The following is a 25,958-nucleotide window of genomic DNA, read 5'->3' on the forward strand; positions in this document are numbered from 1 at the left end:
CGTCAAAAATGGTCAAAAAATGTCATAGTATAGGTAAAAGTGTCAAAAAATGGTCAAAAAAATGTCATAGTATTGTATGGCGTCAAAAAACATGAAAAAATGTCAGTATAGTAAAGTGTCAAAAATGGTCAAAAAATGTCATAGTATAGCATGGCATCAAAAAACATGAAAAAATGTCTTAGTATAGTATGGCGTCAAAAAATGTCATAGTATAGTAAAGTGTCAAAAATTGTCAAAAAATGTCATAGTATAGTATGGCATCAAAAATGGTCAAAAAATGTCATCGTATAGTAAAGTGTCAAAAATTGTCAAAAAATGTCATAGTATAGTATGGCGTAAAAAAACATGAAAAAATGTCATAGTATACTATGGCGTCAAAAATGGTCAAAAAATGTCAGTATAGTAAATTGTCAAAAATTGTCAAAAAATGTCATAGTATAGTATGGCATCAAAAAACATGAAAAAATGTCATAGTATAGTATGGCGTCAAAAATGGTCAAAAAATGTCATAGTATTGTATGGCGTCAAAAAACATGAAAAAATGTCAGTATAGTAAAGTGTCAAAAATTGTTAAAAAAATGTCATAGTATAGTAAAGTGTCAAAAAACATGAAAAAATGTCATAGTATACTATGGCGTCAAAAATGGTCAAAAAATGTCATAGTATAGTATGGCATCAAAAAACATGAAAAAATGTCATAGTATAGTATGGCGTCAAAAATGGTCATAAAATGTCATAGTATTGTATGGCGTCAAAAAACATGAAAAAATGTCATAGTATAGTATGGCGTCAAAAATGGTCAAAAAATGTCATAGTATAGTAAAGTGTCAAAAAACATGAAAAAATGTCATAGTATACTATGGCGTCAAAAATGGTCAAAAAATGTCATAGTATAGTATGGCATCAAAAAACATGAAAAAATGTCATAGTATAGTATGGCGTCAAAAATGGTCAAAAAATGTCATAGTATAGTAAAGTGTCAAAAATGGTCAAAAAATGTCAGTATTGTATGGCGTCAAAAAACATGAAAAAATGTCAGTATAGTAAAGTGTCAAAAATGGTCAAAAAATGTCATAGTATAGCATGGCATCAAAAAACATGAAAAAATGTCTTAGTATAGTATGGCGTCAAAAAATGTCATAGTATAGTAAAGTGTCAAAAATTGTCAAAAAATGTCATAGTATAGTATGGCATCAAAAATGGTCAAAAAATGTCATCGTATAGTAAAGTGTCAAAAATTGTCAAAAAATGTCATAGTATAGTATGGCGTAAAAAAACATGAAAAAATGTCATAGTATACTATGGCGTCAAAAATGGTCAAAAAATGTCAGTATAGTAAATTGTCAAAAATTGTCAAAAAATGTCATAGTATAGTATGGCATCAAAAAACATGAAAAAATGTCATAGTATAGTATGGCATCAAAAAACATGAAAAAATGTCATAGTATAGTAAAGCGTCAAAAATGGTCAAAAAAATTTGATGGTGTACTAAGGTATCAAAAACCCATCAGAAAATGTCATAGTAAGGTGTTTTAAGAATGTATGACATTTTCGACAACATGCAGGACTGTGAAATGTTTTGATGCCTCACTATGATACTTTTGATATTTTTGATGCCTCATTTTATTGATCAGGTTCAGTTATTAACATGGTGTTGTGTCTCTGCAGATGGAGACGACGGCAGCTGAAGTTCTGGACCTGAAGTGGATCAAAGAAAACATTAATGAAGCTGGTTATATTTTACAGATAAACTTAATACAACTGAGACTGTTTTTGTCCCCCCTCCTGTACACTACCTCCAACCCTTCCCTCCCCCTCAACCACTCGGAGATGCTTTGTTTTATGTTAGGAGGAGGAGGAGACGGCATCACCTGAAGAGGACAACAGAAGTAGCTAAATGTTCTTAGAGATGTGCAAGCTTTTAATAATCTTATTCTCATGCTCATCATACATTAAATGTGGGGTGAGAGAATTAAACAATTTCTCCAAGTGTCTCCAACTGTCATTATGTTTGCTGTGGTTAGTTAAATGTTGTCTAGAACAGAATCAATAAAGTTTTGTACCTTTTGATTTGAGTTTCTAACCCTAACCCTGAATTAATAACTCAAAAATGATTTTGTAATGCCAACTATTCTCTGTTTAGATCTCGCAATCAAAATACATAATGAAGGCTAAAAACCCTAAGCCTAACCTCTGACTAAAAACTGTAACCCTAACCCTAATGTGTGGTTCAAAGACGTAACCCTAACCCTAATCTCTGACTAAAAACTGTAACCCTAACCCTAATGTGTGGTTCAAAGACGTAACCCTAACCCTAACCTCTGACTAAAAACTGTAACCCTAACCCTAACCTCTGACTAAAAACTGTAACCCTAACCCTAACCTCTGACTAAAAGCTGTAACCCTAACCCTAATGTGTGGCTCAAAGACGTAACCCTAACCCTAACCTCTGACTAAAAACTGTAACCCTAACCCTAATGTGTGGTTCAAAGACGTAACCCTAACCCTAATGTGTGGTTCTAATCCATAACCCTAACCCTAACCCTAACCTCTGACTAAAAGCTGTAACCCTAACCCTAATGTGTGGCTCAAAGACGTAACCCTAACCCTAACCTCTGACTAAAAACTGTAACCCTAACCCTAACCTCTGACTAAAAGCTGTAACCCTAACCCTAACCTCTGACTAAAAGCTGTAACCCTAACCCTAATGTGTGGCTCAAAGACGTAACCCTAACCCTAACCTCTGACTAAAAACTGTAACCCTAACCCTAACCTCTGACTAAAAGCTGTAACCCTAACCCTAACCTCTGACTAAAAACTGTAACCCTAACCCTAATGTGTGGCTCAAAGACGTAACCCTAACCCTAACCTCTGACTAAAAACTGTAACCCTAACCCTAATGTGTGGCTCAAAGACGTAACCCTAACCCTAACCTCTGACTAAAAGCTGTAACCCTAACCCTAATGTGTGGTTCAAAGACGTAACCCTAACCCTAATGTGTGGTTCTAATCCATAACCCTAACCCTAACCCTAACCTCTGACTAAAAGCTGTAACCCTAACCCTAACCTCTGACTAAAAGCTGTAACCCTAACCCTAACCTCTGACTAAAAGCTGTAACCCTAACCCTAATGTGTGGCTCAAAGACGTAACCCTAACCCTAACCTCTGACTAAAAGCTGTAATCCTAACCCTAATGTGTGGTTCTAATCCATAACCCTAACCCTAACCTCTGACTAAAAGCTGTAACCCTAACCCTAATGTGTGGCTCAAAGACGTAACCCTAACCCTAACCTCTGACTAAAAACTGTAACCCTAACCCTAACCTGTGTCTGAAAAGATGTAACCCTAACCAGTGGCTAAAAAGCTGTAACCCTAACCCTAATGTGTGGCTAAAAAGCTGTAACCCTAACCCTAACCTCTGACTAAAAGCTGTAACCCTAACCCTAATGTGTGGCTCAAAGACGTAACCCTAACCCTAACCTCTGACTAAAAACTGTAACCCTAACCCTAACCTGTGTCTGAAAAGATGTAACCCTAACCCTAACCAGTGGCTAAAAAGCTGTAACCCTAACCCTAACCTCTGACTATAAGCTTTAACCCTAACCCTAATGTGTGGTTCAAAGACGTAACCCTAACCCTAACCTGTGTCTGAAAAGATGGAACCCTAACCCTAAACTCATTAGTCTCATTAAGGTTACAAACTATAAATTCAATAACTACAACCAAAATTACTCTATCAATAGTAATAATTGAATGAATTTGAGAAGTTCTGCAGCAGAGAGATGAACAATATTCACTTTCACACAATATTCAGTTCAAAAGTCTTTATTTGAACAAAAAAGAAAATGAAATGACAAAGACAACAAAGCTCAAATGTTTGACATTTTTGACATCTTTCTATACTATGACCATGTTTGGAGGCCTTACTATACAATGACATTTTTGACCATATTTTGATGGTTTTTGATGCCATACTATACTGTGACATTTTTGACACCTTGCTATAGTATGAAATTTTTAGACCTTTTTTGACTCCTTACTATACTATGGAATTTTTTTTACGCCATAGTATGACATTTTTTTGATGGTTTTTGATATTTTACTATACTATGAAATTTTGTGATGGTTTTTTTTGACACCATACAATACTGACATTTTTTGACCATTTTTCAATGGCTGATTATACCACGGCCATTTTTGACGCCTTACTATCGTATAACATTTTTATCTTTTGGATTACTTCTGCATTGCTTATATATTACGGATAACTTTTATTGTTACCTCTAATATTATTTACTGTTATTATTTTGTACTTTTTTTAATCACACATCTTCGAAGTTTACAGACAACTTCTGCTGTTGCAAACTACATCTAGGAAGAGATTACTTTGTTACATCTTCTGATATTCCTAGTTGCATTTCTTGGAGGTTACTACCTATTTTAAAGAGTACGGTCTAGACCTGCACTATATGAAAAGTGCCTTGAGATGACTGTTGTTGTGATATGGCGCTATATAAATAAAATTGAATTGAATTGAATTGAAAAGTTACTTGCAGGCCTCTGTCCTGAACTTCTCTGCAATTGTGGACTACGTCTCTGTGATCGCAGTCAATGTCTTTCTGTTTATTGACAAAGTCTCCATGATCATGAACACTGTCCCTCTGATTATGGACAAAGTCTCTGTGATCATCAACAATATCTTTCTGATCCCAAGCACTGCCGTTGAATCAGGGAACTCCGCCACTACCGACTCTTGCACTTCTCTGTGAGTCATAGACAACATCTCTGATCGTGGACAAAGTGGTGACACCTGGAGGAAATCAAAGAATAACGTATAATGGAAAATGATCAGTACACTGCTACCTATTCCTCATCAACAGTTTAACCATGAAAACACAGAGAAGTATTCAACATTAAAGCTGAACCACAACATTCAATATTTTTACATGACTTAGTATAAAATGACATTTTTACAGTTGTGCTCATAAGAATTTGTGATTTCTTGGCCATTTTACAGAGAATATGAATGATAATTCAAGAACTTTTCTTTCACTCATGGTTGGTGGTTGGGTGAAGTCATTTATTATCAAACAATTGTGTTTGCTCTTTTAAATCATAATGACAACAGAAACTACCCAATTGACCCTGATCAAAAGTTTATATACCCTGGAGGTTTTGGCCTGATAACATACACACAAGTTGACACACACAAGTTTAAATGGCTGCTCAAGGTAACCATCCTCACCTGTGATCTGTTTGTTTGTAATCAATGTGTGTGTATAAAAGGTCAGCGAGTTTCTGGGCTCCTGACAGACCCCTGCATGTTTCATCCAGTGCTCCACTGACATTGCTGGATTCCGAGTCATGGGGAAAGCAAAAGAATTATTAAAGGCTGTGTGGGAGAAGGTAGTTGAACTGTATATAATAGGAAAAGGATATAAAAAGATATCCAAGGAATTGAGAATGCCAATCAGCAGTGTTCAAACTCTAATTAAGAAGTGGAAAATGAGGGATTCTGTTGAAACCAAGCTATGGTCAGGTAGACCAACAAAAATTTCAGCCACAACTGCCAGGAAAATTGTTCGGGATGCAAAGAAAAACCCACCAATAACTTCAGCTGACATATAGGACTATAGGAGTGGTGTGGCTGTTTCAAGATGCACAATAAGGAGGCACTTGAAGAAAATGGGCTGCATGGTCGAGTTGCAGGAAGAAAACCATTATTACACCAATGCCACAAAGCAACCCGCTTACAATACGCCAAACAGCACAGAGACAAGCCTCAAAACTTGTGTAACAAAGTTAGTTGGAGTGATGAGACTGAAACTGAACGTTTTGGCCACAACTATAAACATTACATTTGGAGAGGAGTCAACAAGGCCTATGATGAAAGGTACACCATTCCTACTGTGAAACACAGAGGTGGTTCGCTGATGTTTTGGGGATGTGTGAGCTACAAAGGCACAAAATTGATGGCAAGATGAATGCAGCATGTTATCAGAAAATATTAGAGGAAAATGCACTAATCAGTCTGGAAGCTGCGCGTGGGACGTACTTGGACGTTCCAACATGACGATCCAAAACACAAGGCCAAGTGAACCTGTCATTGGCTACAGCAGAAAAAAGTGAAAAAAGGTTCTGGAGTGGCCATCTCAGTCTCCTGACCTCAATATCATTGAGCCACTCTGGGGAGATCTCAAACATGCAGTTCATGCAAGACAGCCCAGGAATTTACAGGAACTGGAGGCTTTTTGCCAAGAAGAATGGGCAGCTTTACCATCTGAGAAAATAAAGCGCCTTATCCACAACTACCACAAAAGACTTCAAGCTGTCTTTGATGTTAAAGGGGGCAATACACGGTATTAAGAACTAGGGTATGTAAACTTTTGATCAGGGTCATTTTGGTAGTTTCTGTTGTCATTATGATTTAAAAGAGCAAACACAATTGTTTGATAATAAATGACTTCACCCAACCACTAACCATGAGTGAAAGAAACGTTTTTGTATTATCATTCATATTCTCTGAAAAATGGGCAAGAAATCACAAATTCTGCCAGTGTATGTCTTACTATACTATGACTTTTTTTTTTACATTTTTGATGCAAAATGATCAGTACACTACTACCTATTCTTCATCAACAGTTTAACCATGAAAACACAGAGAAATATTCTACATTACAGCTGAATCACAACATTCCATGGTTTTACATAACTTTGTACACAATGACATTTTTTGACGTTTTCGATGCTTTACTATACTGAAACAATTTACTGTCAGTTTAGATTAGGTTTTATTGATCTGTTTTCTTTAATAGAAATAAAAATATTTTCTTACCTTCTTCATTATATCAGGACTCTGTGATTGTGGACTACATCTCTGCGATCGTGGGCGATGTCGTGGACGACGTGGTGACACCTGGAGGAAATCAAAGAGAAACATACAAAGGAAAATGATCAATACTCTACTACTTTAATATAGTATGACTTTTTTGACTACACGCTACACTAAGATGTTTGTGTGGCATTTGTGACCACATCCTACAGTACGACATTTTTATTAAATTACTGACAACACGCTATACTGTGATTTATTTTGGTTAAAATTGTAACGGCTTAATATACTTTTACATTTTAGATATTTTTAAAATGTTAATTTACGATATTATTTGAAATATCTTTATTGTGATTATTAATAAATGTACTTTTTAAAATGTTCAATGCTGATTAATTCTAATATTACACTTTTCTGATATACTGAACATAAACAGTTTAACGTCAGTGCTCTGTGTTGGACAGTTGATCTCAAGCTGTTTGTGAATTACCTGGAGGCCTCTGTCCTGGTCTCAAAGAACTTCACCGTACGAAGATTCTCTGCGATCGTGGACGACGTCTCTGATTGTGGACGATGTCTCCCTCATCCTCAACAATGTCTCTCCGATCATGGACCATGTCTCTGCGATCGTGGACGACGTCTCTGTGATCGCGGACAATGTCTCTGAGATTATAGACAAAGTCTCTGCGATCATCGACAATGTCTCCATGAACGCCGGCAATGCCGACTTATTGGGGACCGGGTCACCACAAGTCACGGACAATGTCTCTGATCGAGGACGATGTCTCCCTCATCCTCAACAATGTCTCTCCGATCATGGACGGCGGCTCAGCGATCGTGGGTGATGTCGTGGACGACGTGGTGACACCTGGAGGAAATCAAAGAGAAACATACAAAGGAAAATGATCAATACTCTACTACTTTAATATAGTATGACTTTTTTGACTACACGCTACACTAAGATGTTTGTGTGGCATTTGTGACCACATCCTACAGTACGACATTTTTATTAAATTACTGACAACACGCTATACTGTGATTTATTTTGGTTAAAATTGTAACGACTTAATATACTTTTACATTTTAGATATTTTTAAAATGTTAATTTACGATATTATTTGAAATATCTTTATTGTGATTATTAATAAATGTACTTTTTTACATGTTCAATGCTGATTAATTCTAATATTACACTTTTCTGATATACTGAACATAAACAGTTTAACGTCAGTGCTCTGTGTTGGACAGTTGATATAAAGCTGTTTGTGAATTACCTGGAGGCCTCTGTCCTGGTCTCAAAGAACTTCACCGTACGAAGATTCTCTGCGATCGTGGACGACGTCTCAGTGATCGCGGACAATGTCTCTGAGATCGTGGACAAAGTCTCTGCGATCATCGACAATGTCTCCATGAACGCCGGGAATGCCGACTTATTGGGGACCGAGTCACCACAAGTCACGGACAATGTCTCTGATCGAGGACGATGTCTCCCTCATCCTCAACAATGTCTCTCCGATCATGGACGACGGCTCAGCGATCGTGGGCGATGTCGTGGACGAAGTGGTGACACCTGGTCTTCTGTGATCGTGGACTACGTCTCTGTGATCGCGGACAATATCTCTGAGATTATGGACAAAGTCTCTGCAATCATCGACAATGTGTCTGTGATCGTGGACCAAGTCTCTGATGATAGACTGTTTCTCTGTGATCATTAACAATGTCAACTGATCGCGGTCATGCCGTCGAATCGAGGAACCACAGTGTCACTACCGATTCTTGCGCAGAGCTCTGCGAAGCAGAGACAATGTTTCTGACCATGGACAACGTCTCTCTCATCTTTGACAAGGACTCTGCAATCATGGACAACGTCTCTGACTGTGGACGATGTCTCCCTCATCCTCAACAATGTCTCTCCGATCATGGACCATGTCTCTGCGATCGTGGACGACGTCTCTGTGATCGCGGACAATGTCTCTGAGATTATAGACAAAGTCTCTGCGATCATCGACAATGTCTCCATGAACGCCGGCAATGCCGACTTATTGGGGACCGAGTCACCACAAGTCACGGACAATGTCTCTGATCGAGGACGATGTCTCCCTCATCCTCAACAATGTCTCTCCGATCATGGACGGCGGCTCAGCGATCGTGGGCGATGTCGTGGACGACGTGGTGACACCTGGAGGAAATCAAAGAGAAACATACAAAGGAAAATGATCAATACTCTACTACTTTAATATAGTATGACTTTTTTGACTACACGCTACACTAAGATGTTTGTGTGGCATTTGTGACCACATCCTACAGTACGACATTTTTATTAAATTACTGACAACACGCTATACTATGATTTATTTTGGTTAAAATTGTAACGGCTTAATATACTTTTACATTTTAGATATTTTTAAAATGTTAATTTACGATATTATTTGAAATATCTTTATTGTGATTATTAATAAATGTACTTTTTAAAATGTTCAATGCTGATTAATTCTAATATTACACTTTTCTGATATACTGAACATAAACAGTTTAACGTCAGTGCTCTGTGTTGGACAGTTGATCTCAAGCTGTTTGTGAATTACCTGGAGGCCTCTGTCCTGGTCTCAAAGAACTTCACCGTACGAAGATTCTCTGCGATCGTGGACGACGTCTCAGTGATCGCGGACAATGTCTCTGAGATCGTGGACAAAGTCTCTGCGATCATCGACAATGTCTCCATGAACGCCGGCAATGCCGACTTATTGGGGACCGAGTCACCACAAGTCACGGACAATGTCTCTGATCGAGGACGATGTCTCCCTCATCCTCAACAATGTCTCTCCGATCATGGACGACGGCTCAGCGATCGTGGGCGATGTCGTGGACGAAGTGGTGACACCTGGTCTTCTGTGATCGTGGACTACGTCTCTGTGATCGCGGACAATATCTCTGAGATTATGGACAAAGTCTCTGCAATCATCGACAATGTGTCTGTGATTGTGGACCAAGTCTCTGATGATAGACTGTTTCTCTGTGATCATTAACAATGTCAGCTGATCGCGGTCATGCCGTCGAATCGAGGAACCACAGTGTCACTACCGATTCTTGCGCAGAGCTCTGCGAAGCAGAGACAATGTTTCTGACCATGGACAACGTCTCTCTCATCTTTGACAAGGTCTCTGCAATCATGGACAACGTCTCTGATTGTGGACGATGTCTCCCTCATCCTCAACAATGTCTCTCCGATCATGGACCATGTCTCTGCGATCGTGGACGACGTCTCTGTGATCGCGGACAATGTCTCTGAGATTATAGACAAAGTCTCTGCGATCATCGACAATGTCTCCATGAACGCCGGGAATGCCGACTTATTGGGGACCGAGTCACCACAAGTCACGGACAATGTCTCTGATCGAGGACGATGTCTCCCTCATCCTCAACAATGTCTCTCCGATCATGGACGGCGGCTCAGCGATCGTGGGCGATGTCGTGGACGACGTGGTGACACCTGGAGGAAATCAAAGAGAAACATACAAAGGAAAATGATCAATACTCTACTACTTTAATATAGTATGACTTTTTTGACTACACGCTACACTAAGATGTTTATGTGGCATTTGTGACCACATCCTACAGTACGACATTTTTATTAAATTACTGACAACACGCTATACTGTGATTTATTTTGGTTAAAATTGTAACGGCTTAATATACTTTTACATTTTAGATATTTTTAAAATGTTAATTTACGATATTATTTGAAATATCTTTATTGTGATTATTAATAAATGTACTTTTTTACATGTTCAATGCTGATTAATTCTAATATTACACTTTTCTGATATACTGAACATAAACAGTTTAACATCAGTGCTCTGTGTTGGACAGTTGATCTCAAGCTGTTTGTGAATTACCTGGAGGCCTCTGTCCTGGTCTCAAAGAACTTCACCGTACGAAGATTCTCTGCGATCGTGGACGACGTCTCAGTGATCGCGGACAATGTCTCTGAGATCGTGGACAAAGTCTCTGCGATCATCGACAATGTCTCCATGAACGCCGGCAATGCCGACTTATTGGGGACCGAGTCACCACAAGTCACGGACAATGTCTCTGATCGAGGACGATGTCTCCCTCATCCTCAACAATGTCTCTCCGATCATGGACGGCGGCTCAGCGATCGTGGGTGATGTCGTGGACGACGTGGTGACACCTGGTCTTCTGTGATCGTGGACTACGTCTCTGTGATCGCGGACAATATCTCTGAGATTATGGACAAAGTCTCTGCAATCATCGACAATGTGTCTGTGATCGTGGACCAAGTCTCTGATGATAGACTGTTTCTCTGTGATCATTAACAATGTCAACTGATCGCGGTCATGCCGTCGAATCGAGGAACCACAGTGTCACTACCGATTCTTGCGCAGAGCTCTGCGAAGCAGAGACAATGTTTCTGACCATGGACAACGTCTCTCTCATCTTTGACAAGGACTCTGCAATCATGGACAACGTCTCTGATTGTGGACGATGTCTCCCTCATCCTCAACAATGTCTCTCCGATCATGGACCATGTCTCTGCGATCGTGGACGACGTCTCTGTGATCGCGGACAATGTCTCTGAGATTATAGACAAAGTCTCTGCGATCATCGACAATGTCTCCATGAACGCCGGCAATGCCGACTTATTGGGGACCGAGTCACCACAAGTCACGGACAATGTCTCTGATCGAGGACGATGTCTCCCTCATCCTCAACAATGTCTCTCCGATCATGGACGGCGGCTCAGCGATCGTGGGTGATGTCGTGGACGACGTGGTGACACCTGGAGGAAATCAAAGAGAAACATACAAAGGAAAATGATCAATACTCTACTACTTTAATATAGTATGACTTTTTTGACTACACGCTACACTAAGATGTTTGTGTGGCATTTGTGACCACATCCTACAGTACGACATTTTTATTAAATTACTGACAACACGCTATACTGTGATTTATTTTGGTTAAAATTGTAACGACTTAATATACTTTTACATTTTAGATATTTTTAAAATGTTAATTTACGATATTATTTGAAATATCTTTATTGTGATTATTAATAAATGTACTTTTTTACATGTTCAATGCTGATTAATTCTAATATTACACTTTTCTGATATACTGAACATAAACAGTTTAACGTCAGTGCTCTGTGTTGGACAGTTGATCTCAAGCTGTTTGTGAATTACCTGGAGGCCTCTGTCCTGGTCTCAAAGAACTTCACCGTCCGAAGATTCTCTGCGATCGTGGACGACGTCTCAGTGATCGCGGACAATGTCTCTGAGATCGTGGACAAAGTCTCTGCGATCATCGACAATGTCTCCATGAACGCCGGCAATGCCGACTTATTGGGGACCGAGTCACCACAAGTCACGGACAATGTCTCTGATCGAGGACGATGTCTCCCTCATCCTCAACAATGTCTCTCCGATCATGGACGACGGCTCAGCGATCGTGGGCGATGTCGTGGACGAAGTGGTGACACCTGGTCTTCTGTGATCGTGGACTACGTCTCTGTGATCGCGGACAATATCTCTGAGATTATGGACAAAGTCTCTGCAATCATCGACAATGTGTCTGTGATCGTGGACCAAGTCTCTGATGATAGACTGTTTCTCTGTGATCATTAACAATGCCAGCTGATCGCGGTCATGCCGTCGAATCGAGGAACCACAGTGTCACTACCGATTCTTGCGCAGAGCTCTGCGAAGCAGAGACAATGTTTCTGACCATGGACAACGTCTCTCTCATCTTTGACAAGGACTCTGCAATCATGGACAACGTCTCTGACTGTGGACGATGTCTCCCTCATCCTCAACAATGTCTCTCCGATCATGGACCATGTCTCTGCGATCGTGGACGACGTCTCTGTGATCGCGGACAATGTCTCTGAGATTATAGACAAAGTCTCTGCGATCATCGACAATGTCTCCATGAACGCCGGCAATGCCGACTTATTGGGGACCGAGTCACCACAAGTCACGGACAATGTCTCTGATCGAGGACGATGTCTCCCTCATCCTCAACAATGTCTCTCCGATCATGGACGGCGGCTCAGCGATCGTGGGTGATGTCGTGGACGACGTGGTGACACCTGGAGGAAATCAAAGAGAAACATACAAAGGAAAATGATCAATACTCTACTACTTTAATATAGTATGACTTTTTTGACTACACGCTACACTAAGATGTTTGTGTGGCATTTGTGACCACATCCTACAGTACGACATTTTTATTAAATTACTGACAACACGCTATACTGTGATTTATTTTGGTTAAAATTGTAACGACTTAATATACTTTTACATTTTAGATATTTTTAAAATGTTAATTTACGATATTATTTGAAATATCTTTATTGTGATTATTAATAAATGTACTTTTTTACATGTTCAATGCTGATTAATTCTAATATTACACTTTTCTGATATACTGAACATAAACAGTTTAACGTCAGTGCTCTGTGTTGGACAGTTGATCTCAAGCTGTTTGTGAATTACCTGGAGGCCTCTGTCCTGGTCTCAAAGAACTTCACCGTACGAAGATTCTCTGCGATCGTGGACGACGTCTCAGTGATCGCGGACAATGTCTCTGAGATCGTGGACAAAGTCTCTGCGATCATCGACAATGTCTCCATGAACGCCGGGAATGCCGACTTATTGGGGACCGAGTCACCACAAGTCACAGACAATGTCTCTGATCGAGGACGATGTCTCCCTCATCCTCAACAATGTCTCTCCGATCATGGACGGCGGCTCAGCGATCGTGGGCGATGTCGTGGACGACGTGGTGACACCTGGAGGAAATCAAAGAGAAACATACAAAGGAAAATGATCAATACTCTACTACTTTAATATAGTATGACTTTTTTGACTACACGCTACACTAAGATGTTTGTGTGGCATTTGTGACCACATCCTACAGTACGACATTTTTATTAAATTACTGACAACACGCTATACTGTGATTTATTTTGGTTAAAATTGTAACGGCTTAATATACTTTTACATTTTAGATATTTTTAAAATGTTAATTTACGATATTATTTGAAATATCTTTATTGTGATTATTAATAAATGTACTTTTTAAAATGTTCAATGCTGATTAATTCTAATATTACACTTTTCTGATATACTGAACATAAACAGTTTAACGTCAGTGCTCTGTGTTGGACAGTTGATATAAAGCTGTTTGTGAATTACCTGGAGGCCTCTGTCCTGGTCTCAAAGAACTTCACCGTACGAAGATTCTCTGCGATCGTGGACGACGTCTCAGTGATCGCGGACAATGTCTCTGAGATCGTGGACAAAGTCTCTGCGATCATCGACAATGTCTCCATGAACGCCGGCAATGCCGACTTATTGGGGACCGAGTCACCACAAGTCACGGACAATGTCTCTGATCGAGGACGATGTCTCCCTCATCCTCAACAATGTCTCTCCGATCATGGACGACGGCTCAGCGATCGTGGGCGATGTCGTGGACGAAGTGGTGACACCTGGTCTTCTGTGATCGTGGACTACGTCTCTGTGATCGCGGACAATATCTCTGAGATTATGGACAAAGTCTCTGCAATCATCGACAATGTGTCTGTGATCGTGGACCAAGTCTCTGATGATAGACTGTTTCTCTGTGATCATTAACAATGTCAGCTGATCGCGGTCATGCCGTCGAATCGAGGAACCACAGTGTCACTACCGATTCTTGCGCAGAGCTCTGCGAAGCAGAGACAATGTTTCTGACCATGGACAACGTCTCTCTCATCTTTGACAAGGTCTCTGCAATCATGGACAACGTCTCTGATTGTGGACGATGTCTCCCTCATCCTCAACAATGTCTCTCCGATCATGGACCATGTCTCTGCGATCGTGGACGACGTCTCTGTGATCGCGGACAATGTCTCTGAGATTATAGACAAAGTCTCTGCGATCATCGACAATGTCTCTATGAACGCCGGCAATGCCGACTTATTGGGGACCGAGTCACCACAAGTCACGGACAATGTCTCTGATCGAGGACGATGTCTCCCTCATCCTCAACAATGTCTCTCCGATCATGGACGGCGGCTCAGCGATCGTGGGTGATGTCGTGGACGACGTGGTGACACCTGGAGGAAATCAAAGAGAAACATACAAAGGAAAATGATCAATACTCTACTACTTTAATATAGTATGACTTTTTTGACTACACGCTACACTAAGATGTTTGTGTGGCATTTGTGACCACATCCTACAGTACGACATTTTTATTAAATTACTGACAACACGCTATACTGTGATTTATTTTGGTTAAAATTGTAACGACTTAATATACTTTTACATTTTAGATATTTTTAAAATGTTAATTTACGATATTATTTGAAATATCTTTATTGTGATTATTAATAAATGTACTTTTTTACATGTTCAATGCTGATTAATTCTAATATTACACTTTTCTGATATACTGAACATAAACAGTTTAACGTCAGTGCTCTGTGTTGGACAGTTGATCTCAAGCTGTTTGTGAATTACCTGGAGGCCTCTGTCCTGGTCTCAAAGAACTTCACCGTCCGAAGATTCTCTGCGATCGTGGACGACGTCTCAGTGATCGCGGACAATGTCTCTGAGATCGTGGACAAAGTCTCTGCGATCATCGACAATGTCTCCATGAACGCCGGCAATGCCGACTTATTGGGGACCGAGTCACCACAAGTCACGGACAATGTCTCTGATCGAGGACGATGTCTCCCTCATCCTCAACAATGTCTCTCCGATCATGGACGACGGCTCAGCGATCGTGGGCGATGTCGTGGACGAAGTGGTGACACCTGGTCTTCTGTGATCGTGGACTACGTCTCTGTGATCGCGGACAATATCTCTGAGATTATGGACAAAGTCTCTGCAATCATCGACAATATATCTGTGATCGTGGACCAAGTCTCTGATGATAGACTGTTTCTCTGTGATCATTAACAATGTCAGCTGATCGCGGTCATGCCGTCGAATCGAGGAACCACAGTGTCACTACCGATTCTTGCGCAGAGCTCTGCGAAGCAGAGACAATGTTTCTGACCATGGACAACGTCTCTCTCATCTTTGACAAGGACTCTGCAATCATGGACAACGTCTCTGACTGTGGACGATGTCTCCCTCATCCTCAACAATGTCTCTCCGATCATGGACCATGTCTCTGCGATCGTGGACGACGTCTCTGTGATCGCGGACAATGTCTCTGAGATTATAGACAAAGTCTCTGCGATCATCGACAATGTCTCCATGAACGCCGGCAATGCCGACTTATTGGGGACCGAGTCACCACAAGTCACGGACAATGTCTCTGATCGAGGACGATGTCTCCCTCATCCTCAACAATGTCTCTCCGATCATGGACGGCGGCTCAGCGATCGTGGGTGATGTCGTGGACGACGTGGTGACACCTGGAGGAAATCAAAGAGAAACATACAAAGGAAAATGATCAATACTCTACTACTTTAATATAGTATGACTTTTTTGACTACACGCTACACTAAGATGTTTGTGTGGCATTTGTGACCACATCCTACAGTACGACATTTTTATTAAATTACTGACAACACGCTATACTGTGATTTATTTTGGTTAAAATTGTAACGACTTAATATACTTTTACATTTTAGATATTTTTAAAATGTTAATTTACGATATTATTTGAAATATCTTTATTGTGATTATTAATAAATGTACTTTTTTACATGTTCAATGCTGATTAATTCTAATATTACACTTTTCTGATATACTGAACATAAACAGTTTAACGTCAGTGCTCTGTGTTGGACAGTTGATCTCAAGCTGTTTGTGAATTACCTGGAGGCCTCTGTCCTGGTCTCAAAGAACTTCACCGTCCGAAGATTCTCTGCGATCGTGGACGACGTCTCAGTGATCGCGGACAATGTCTCTGAGATCGTGGACAAAGTCTCTGCGATCATCGACAATGTCTCCATGAACGCCGGGAATGCCGACTTATTGGGGACCGAGTCACCACAAGTCACAGACAATGTCTCTGATCGAGGACGATGTCTCCCTCATCCTCAACAATGTCTCTCCGATCATGGACGGCGGCTCAGCGATCGTGGGCGATGTCGTGGACGACGTGGTGACACCTGGAGGAAATCAAAGAGAAACATACAAAGGAAAATGATCAATACTCTACTACTTTAATATAGTATGACTTTTTTGACTACACGCTACACTAAGATGTTTGTGTGGCATTTGTGACCACATCCTACAGTACGACATTTTTATTAAATTACTGACAACACGCTATACTGTGATTTATTTTGGTTAAAATTGTAACGGCTTAATATACTTTTACATTTTAGATATTTTTAAAATGTTAATTTACGATATTATTTGAAATATCTTTATTGTGATTATTAATAAATGTACTTTTTTACATGTTCAATGCTGATTAATTCTAATATTACACTTTTCTGATATACTGAACATAAACAGTTTAACGTCAGTGCTCTGTGTTGGACAGTTGATATAAAGCTGTTTGTGAATTACCTGGAGGCCTCTGTCCTGGTCTCAAAGAACTTCACCGTACGAAGATTCTCTGCGATCGTGGACGACGTCTCAGTGATCGCGGACAATGTCTCTGAGATCGTGGACAAAGTCTCTGCGATCATCGACAATGTCTCCATGAACGCCGGCAATGCCGACTTATTGGGGACCGAGTCACCACAAGTCACGGACAATGTCTCTGATCGAGGACGATGTCTCCCTCATCCTCAACAATGTCTCTCCGATCATGGACGACGGCTCAGCGATCGTGGGCGATGTCGTGGACGAAGTGGTGACACCTGGTCTTCTGTGATCGTGGACTACGTCTCTGTGATCGCGGACAATATCTCTGAGATTATGGACAAAGTCTCTGCAATCATCGACAATGTGTCTGTGATCGTGGACCAAGTCTCTGATGATAGACTGTTTCTCTGTGATCATTAACAATGTCAGCTGATCGCGGTCATGCCGTCGAATCGAGGAACCACAGTGTCACTACCGATTCTTGCGCAGAGCTCTGCGAAGCAGAGACAATGTTTCTGACCATGGACAACGTCTCTCTCATCTTTGACAAGGTCTCTGCAATCATGGACAACGTCTCTGATTGTGGACGATGTCTCCCTCATCCTCAACAATGTCTCTCCGATCATGGACCATGTCTCTGCGATCGTGGACGACGTCTCTGTGATCGCGGACAATGTCTCTGAGATTATAGACAAAGTCTCTGCGATCATCGACAATGTCTCTATGAACGCCGGCAATGCCGACTTATTGGGGACCGAGTCACCACAAGTCACGGACAATGTCTCTGATCGAGGACGATGTCTCCCTCATCCTCAACAATGTCTCTCCGATCATGGACGGCGGCTCAGCGATCGTGGGTGATGTCGTGGACGACGTGGTGACACCTGGAGGAAATCAAAGAGAAACATACAAAGGAAAATGATCAATACTCTACTACTTTAATATAGTATGACTTTTTTGACTACACGCTACACTAAGATGTTTGTGTGGCATTTGTGACCACATCCTACAGTACGACATTTTTATTAAATTACTGACAACACGCTATACTGTGATTTATTTTGGTTAAAATTGTAACGACTTAATATACTTTTACATTTTAGATATTTTTAAAATGTTAATTTACGATATTATTTGAAATATCTTTATTGTGATTATTAATAAATGTACTTTTTTACATGTTCAATGCTGATTAATTCTAATATTACACTTTTCTGATATACTGAACATAAACAGTTTAACGTCAGTGCTCTGTGTTGGACAGTTGATATAAAGCTGTTTGTGAATTACCTGGAGGCCTCTGTCCTGGTCTCAAAGAACTTCACCGTCCGAAGATTCTCTGCGATCGTGGACGACGTCTCAGTGATCGCGGACAATGTCTCTGAGATCGTGGACAAAGTCTCTGCGATCATCGACAATGTCTCCATGAACGCCGGGAATGCCGACTTATTGGGGACCGAGTCACCACAAGTCACGGACAATGTCTCTGATCGAGGACGATGTCTCCCTCATCCTCAACAATGTCTCTCCGATCATGGACGACGGCTCAGCGATCGTGGGCGATGTCGTGGACGAAGTGGTGACACCTGGTCTTCTGTGATCGTGGACTACGTCTCTGTGATCGCGGACAATATCTCTGAGATTATGGACAAAGTCTCTGCAATCATCGACAATGTGTCTGTGATCGTGGACCAAGTCTCTGATGATAGACTGTTTCTCTGTGATCATTAACAATGTCAGCTGATCGCGGTCATGCCGTCGAATCGAGGAACCACAGTGTCACTACCGATTCTTGCGCAGAGCTCTGCGAAGCAGAGACAATGTTTCTGACCATGGACAACGTCTCTCTCATCTTTGACAAGGACTCTGCAATCATGGACAACGTCTCTGACTGTGGACGATGTCTCCCTCATCCTCAACAATGTCTCTCCGATCATGGACCATGTCTCTGCGATCGTGGACGACGTCTCTGTGATCGCGGACAATGTCTCTGAGATTATAGACAAAGTCTCTGCGATCATCGACAATGTCTCCATGAACGCCGGCAATGCCGACTTATTGGGGACCGAGTCACCACAAGTCACGGACAATGTCTCTGATCGAGGACGATGTCTCCCTCATCCTCAACAATGTCTCTCCGATCATGGACGGCGGCTCAGCGATCGTGGGTGATGTCGTGGACGACGTGGTGACACCTGGAGGAAATCAAAGAGAAACATACAAAGGAAAATGATCAATACTCTACTACTTTAATATAGTATGACTTTTTTGACTACACGCTACACTAAGATGTTTGTGTGGCATTTGTGACCACATCCTACAGTACGACATTTTTATTAAATTACTGACAACACGCTATACTGTGATTTATTTTGGTTAAAATTGTAACGACTTAATATACTTTTACATTTTAGATATTTTTAAAATGTTAATTTACGATATTATTTGAAATATCTTTATTGTGATTATTAATAAATGTACTTTTTTACATGTTCAATGCTGATTAATTCTAATATTACACTTTTCTGATATACTGAACATAAACAGTTTAACGTCAGTGCTCTGTGTTGGACAGTTGATATAAAGCTGTTTGTGAATTACCTGGAGGCCTCTGTCCTGGTCTCAAAGAACTTCACCGTCCGAAGATTCTCTGCGATCGTGGACGACGTCTCAGTGATCGCGGACAATGTCTCTGAGATCGTGGACAAAGTCTCTGCGATCATCGACAATGTCTCCATGAACGCCGGGAATGCCGACTTATTGGGGACCGAGTCACCACAAGTCACGGACAATGTCTCTGATCGAGGACGATGTCTCCCTCATCCTCAACAATGTCTCTCCGATCATGGACGACGGCTCAGCGATCGTGGGCGATGTCGTGGACGAAGTGGTGACACCTGGTCTTCTGTGATCGTGGACTACGTCTCTGTGATCGCGGACAATATCTCTGAGATTATGGACAAAGTCTCTGCAATCATCGACAATGTGTCTGTGATCGTGGACCAAGTCTCTGATGATAGACTGTTTCTCTGTGATCATTAACAATGTCAGCTGATCGCGGTCATGCCGTCGAATCGAGGAACCACAGTGTCACTACCGATTCTTGCGCAGAGCTCTGCGAAGCAGAGACAATGTTTCTGACCATGGACAACGTCTCTCTCATCTTTGACAAGGACTCTGCAATCATGGACAACGTCTCTGATTGTGGACGATGTCTCCCTCATCCTCAACAATGTCTCTCCGATCATGGACCATGTCTCTGCGATCGTGGACGACGTCTCTGTGATCGCGGACAATGTCTCTGAGATTATAGACAAAGTCTCTGCGATCATCGACAATGTCTCCATGAACGCCGGCAATGCCGACTTATTGGGGACCGAGTCACCACAAGTCACGGACAATGTCTCTGATCGAGGACGATGTCTCCCTCATCCTCAACAATGTCTCTCCGATCATGGACGGCGGCTCAGCGATCGTGGGTGATGTCGTGGACGACGTGGTGACACCTGGAGGAAATCAAAGAGAAACATACAAAGGAAAATGATCAATACTCTACTACTTTAATATAGTATGACTTTTTTGACTACACGCTACACTAAGATGTTTGTGTGGCATTTGTGACCACATCCTACAGTACGACATTTTTATTAAATTACTGACAACACGCTATACTGTGATTTATTTTGGTTAAAATTGTAACGACTTAATATACTTTTACATTTTAGATATTTTTAAAATGTTAATTTACGATATTATTTGAAATATCTTTATTGTGATTATTAATAAATGTACTTTTTTACATGTTCAATGCTGATTAATTCTAATATTACACTTTTCTGATATACTGAACATAAACAGTTTAACGTCAGTGCTCTGTGTTGGACAGTTGATATAAAGCTGTTTGTGAATTACCTGGAGGCCTCTGTCCTGGTCTCAAAGAACTTCACCGTCCGAAGATTCTCTGCGATCGTGGACGACGTCTCAGTGATCGCGGACAATGTCTCTGAGATCGTGGACAAAGTCTCTGCGATCATCGACAATGTCTCCATGAACGCCGGGAATGCCGACTTATTGGGGACCGAGTCACCACAAGTCACGGACAATGTCTCTGATCGAGGACGATGTCTCCCTCATCCTCAACAATGTCTCTCCGATCATGGACGACGGCTCAGCGATCGTGGGCGATGTCGTGGACGAAGTGGTGACACCTGGTCTTCTGTGATCGTGGACTACGTCTCTGTGATCGCGGACAATATCTCTGAGATTATGGACAAAGTCTCTGCAATCATCGACAATGTGTCTGTGATCGTGGACCAAGTCTCTGATGATAGACTGTTTCTCTGTGATCATTAACAATGTCAACTGATCGCGGTCATGCCGTCGAATCGAGGAACCACAGTGTCACTACCGATTCTTGCGCAGAGCTCTGCGAAGCAGAGACAATGTTTCTGACCATGGACAACGTCTCTCTCATCTTTGACAAGGACTCTGCAATCATGGACAACGTCTCTGACTGTGGACGATGTCTCCCTCATCCTCAACAATGTCTCTCCGATCATGGACCATGTCTCTGCGATCGTGGACGACGTCTCTGTGATCGCGGACAATGTCTCTGAGATTATAGACAAAGTCTCTGCGATCATCGACAATGTCTCCATGAACGCCGGCAATGCCGACTTATTGGGGACCGAGTCACCACAAGTCACGGACAATGTCTCTGATCGAGGACGATGTCTCCCTCATCCTCAACAATGTCTCTCCGATCATGGACGGCGGCTCAGCGATCGTGGGTGATGTCGTGGACGACGTGGTGACACCTGGAGGAAATCAAAGAGAAACATACAAAGGAAAATGATCAATACTCTACTACTTTAATATAGTATGACTTTTTTGACTACACGCTACACTAAGATGTTTGTGTGGCATTTGTGACCACATCCTACAGTACGACATTTTTATTAAATTACTGACAACACGCTATACTGTGATTTATTTTGGTTAAAATTGTAACGACTTAATATACTTTTACATTTTAGATATTTTTAAAATGTTAATTTACGATATTATTTGAAATATCTTTATTGTGATTATTAATAAATGTACTTTTTTACATGTTCAATGCTGATTAATTCTAATATTACACTTTTCTGATATACTGAACATAAACAGTTTAACGTCAGTGCTCTGTGTTGGACAGTTGATCTCAAGCTGTTTGTGAATTACCTGGAGGCCTCTGTCCTGGTCTCAAAGAACTTCACCGTACGAAGATTCTCTGCGATCGTGGACAACGTCTCAGTGATCGCGGACAATGTCTCTGAGATTATAGACAAAGTCTCTGCGATCATCGACAATGTCTCCATGAACGCCGGCAATGCCGACTTATTGGGGACCGAGTCACCACAAGTCACGGACAATGTCTCTGATCGAGGACGATGTCTCCCTCATCCTCAACAATGTCTCTCCGATCATGGACGGCGGCTCAGCGATCGTGGGCGATGTCGTGGACGACGTGGTGACACCTGGAGGAAATCAAAGAGAAACATACAAAGGAAAATGATCAGTACACTACTACCTATTCTTCATCAACAGTTTAACCATGAAAACAGTACGGTGTAGCTTAGTGTGTCTCGCACATAGACATAATTAAGATTTGGACGATCCTGTCCTATCAAACTGAAGTTAAGATATTTTTCAATCCCATTTTGACTGATCCTGAACAAATATAATCCAAGACAGAACCATTTAGTGGTTGTTGGTTCTGAGGAGTTTAATATTGTTTGGTGAGAAGGTGAGGAGAGCTACAGTCACTTTGTTGATGACAGTTGATGTAAAGCTGTTTGGGAATTACCTGGAGGCCTCTGTCCTGGTCTCACTGAACCACCAAAATATGGAACTATTCAGATCATTTACATGAGTAAAAGTAACACAGAGTAAAATATTAAACCAACACATTGGGGGAGTGGCGTTAGTTTGTTCTCTTCAGTTAAATTACTTTTTTAATAAACGGAGTCTGATTGAGATCAAAAGCAATTACTCTGATTAATAAAAAAGGCGCATCTCTGTAGAAATCTTATTCATAATAAGAACATTTAACAAACATTAGAGAGTTTCAGAAAATGAAGTCATTAAAAAATGCGAAAAAGTAATGATTATTATTATTATTATAAATTGTGTCTAACAACTAATCACTGAAGCAATGATGTACAATCATGGCCAAAAGTACTGCCACCCCTGTACTTCTTTCAGTTAATGCTCTGATTTCAGAAAATTGTGGTCATGAAAGTGCTTTGATGTTCACATGTTTATTTCTTTTGTTTGCAGTGGAACAAAACAAAAAAACCTGATGAAAAACTAGACACTGAACCTCCAACCTGAATGAAGCCTGAGTAGCAGCAGAACTTAATGAAAAAAGATCATTGTGTTTCTGCACTGGAACAACTGAAACAATGCAACTCCTTCACGCTCACATAACCTCTAAAACAACTACTACAAACTACAAAAACAACTACTTACATTCCAGGTCTTCAGAGAGCTGGAGTCTTCCTCATGCAGGTCGGCAGGAGAGCACAGAGGATGGCAGCACATCTGACATGAACATCACTTTGTTCCTGCAGTGTCAGAACATATTTCAGATTTACTGTGGATGCTAATGAGCACAGCTGCACCTCTGTAGCTCTGTACATCTCTGTAGTTGCATATGTGCAGCATCTTTGCACATGGACAAACAGTGCTACTGTAGAAACATAATGGATTCCTGGAAGAGGATTCCCTCTCTGTGTTGACATGAAAGGTACATTTTGAAGTAGTAAAAACTCAGCAATTCTTAATTACACTACTGAATACTATATTCCATTTCTGCCAATAGAGCCCCTTAAATCTTACACACTGCACAGATCTGCAAAAAATATAAAGGAGAGTTTAAGTCTGTTTATGTGCTCAGTGTATGTGTTAAAGAAATTAGCTAAGTAAAACATTCTGAAGTAGCACTGTCAGATCTGGTGGAAAACATGCACCACCCCAACTCACACAATATAAAATCGGAGATAACCTGAGTAAGTTACCACTGACAAAGTCACACACAGGAATTAAATGTAGTCTGCTCAGATAGATGTGAAAAGTAACTCTGTTTCAAGGGTTTTGATGCTGTTACTTTTATTCTGCCATAATTACATTCATTAATTACTCTGAGTTAGGTAGTTTTCCCAACTCCAACCAACAGAGCTCATGTCATTTCTGAGCTGTTCCTCAAATTTAAACTTTTTTAAAAGAAAAGTGAATAAAGAAATAAACATTAACCACCTAAACACATGCGTTAAGGGTGGTTTTGTATTATGAGCTCAGGGAAGGCACTATACAGTTTATTTCAGGTACTGCATGTTAAGTTAGCTAACTGATGGTAATCAAATGCCTCACAGAATTTGTTATAGTGAGTGTGTGTGTGTGTGTGTGTGTGTGTGTATATATACACAAAAAACATAATTTGGAATTGCCTTTGACAATAATCAACACATGAAGTGAAGAATATGGTGCTATTCCTGACAAAAAGGCGAGCAACAAAACAGAAATGTTGCAGATGAATGACACAAACCTGGGCACCTAAAACAGCGATCTGAGTCTGTCAGAGGTTAAATCAGTCACTTCAGTGGACGGACTTTGCCGCGGATAATTGTACCGGTTGTGTTCGTTTCAGTAGCTGCTTGCGGTGACCAGGAACTGGTCCAAATGTTCCAAATACTTTTGTCTCTATCGATCATTTATACCCAGAAAATAAGACCCACGGTCAAACACCACAGTTATCCTTTTATAAACTGCAAACATTTAACATTTAGCATGACTCTGCCACTTCAAATCAAACACCCCTCAATGAGCTGAGTCGTGCTGATTACTTTTAAACACATTTGCTGGATTATCACGTTTGTGTTTCCTTGTGGTTTAAATGTAGGCTGTTATGTGGCTTTTTAAACTTGCGTGCCGTAGTTGTATATGACCGGAGTCCAGAAAAACTAGCGGCCATTTTGACCGTCAAAACAAATCTAACTTAAACTCTGATATCGATTAAACATGCGTCACAAAGTTGCGGGTAAAACATTTTAAAGTAGGCACACCAAATACTTACTTACACCAAGTATATTTGATGCATAAAATAATGTAACGCAACAGTAAAGCACGGAGCTAGCATGGAGCTAAATAAACAGCTAACAGCTAACTCACCAGATTAGCGGTTAACACCGAGGAGAAAGTTCAAGTCCAGAAAACTGCTGCGTGTCACAGCATTTCACCGCAGATGTCTTCGCAGGAAACCCCACAGAGAACATCCGCGAGGAAAAATAAATCCTTTCGTGCTGTTACTTCGAAATGTAGCCGAGTTGTCTGAAAGCAGCGAACTTTTCCCCACACATTTCATCCGAAGGAGGTGGACGACAAACATTGATGTACCCCACGGGCAAAGATGGCGAACTTCCTCTTCTTCTTCCTCTTCCCTTTTCCGGTAGACTGGACGCCTCGCGGCTCGCTGCTGCCACCACAGGCTGGGATCAGATTGCAGTTCGGAGAGATTCTGT

General features: G+C 41.0%; 2 long non-coding RNA genes across 39 annotated transcripts in view; one reads left to right on the top strand and one right to left on the bottom strand.

The window, feature by feature from the left end:
* Positions 1–2,070, top strand: part of LOC127142298 (uncharacterized) — a 9,538-nt gene extending 7,468 nt beyond the window's left edge. The window contains exon 3 of the long non-coding RNA XR_007812828.1: positions 1,669–2,070. This is a non-coding gene — a long non-coding RNA (uncharacterized LOC127142298). The remainder of the gene's footprint in view (positions 1–1,668) is intronic.
* A 1,757-nt stretch (positions 2,071–3,827) lies between these two features.
* On the bottom strand, positions 3,828–25,856 carry LOC108892113 (uncharacterized). 38 transcript variants are annotated; one of them, XR_007812811.1, is made up of 17 exons: positions 25,609–25,856; positions 23,911–24,005; positions 22,621–22,916; positions 21,310–22,214; positions 19,999–20,903; positions 18,688–19,592; positions 17,377–18,281; positions 16,675–16,970; positions 14,053–14,957; positions 13,351–13,646; positions 12,040–12,944; positions 11,025–11,633; positions 9,418–9,713; positions 8,107–9,011; positions 7,323–7,700; positions 6,836–6,916; positions 3,834–4,810 (listed from the first exon to the last, which is right to left on the bottom strand). It is a non-coding gene; the product is annotated as an uncharacterized LOC108892113 (long non-coding RNA). The 38 variants fall into 38 exon arrangements; XR_007812804.1 differs by having other exon boundaries at positions 9,418–10,322; XR_007812789.1 differs by lacking the exon at positions 11,025–11,633 and adding an exon at positions 10,729–11,024 and having other exon boundaries at positions 3,835–4,810; positions 9,418–10,322.
* Between the last annotated feature and the right edge of the window lie 102 nt (positions 25,857–25,958).

Source organism: Lates calcarifer, linkage group LG3, assembly GCF_001640805.2.
Source record: "Lates calcarifer isolate ASB-BC8 linkage group LG3, TLL_Latcal_v3, whole genome shotgun sequence".
Classification (NCBI taxonomy): Eukaryota; Metazoa; Chordata; class Actinopteri; family Centropomidae; genus Lates; species Lates calcarifer.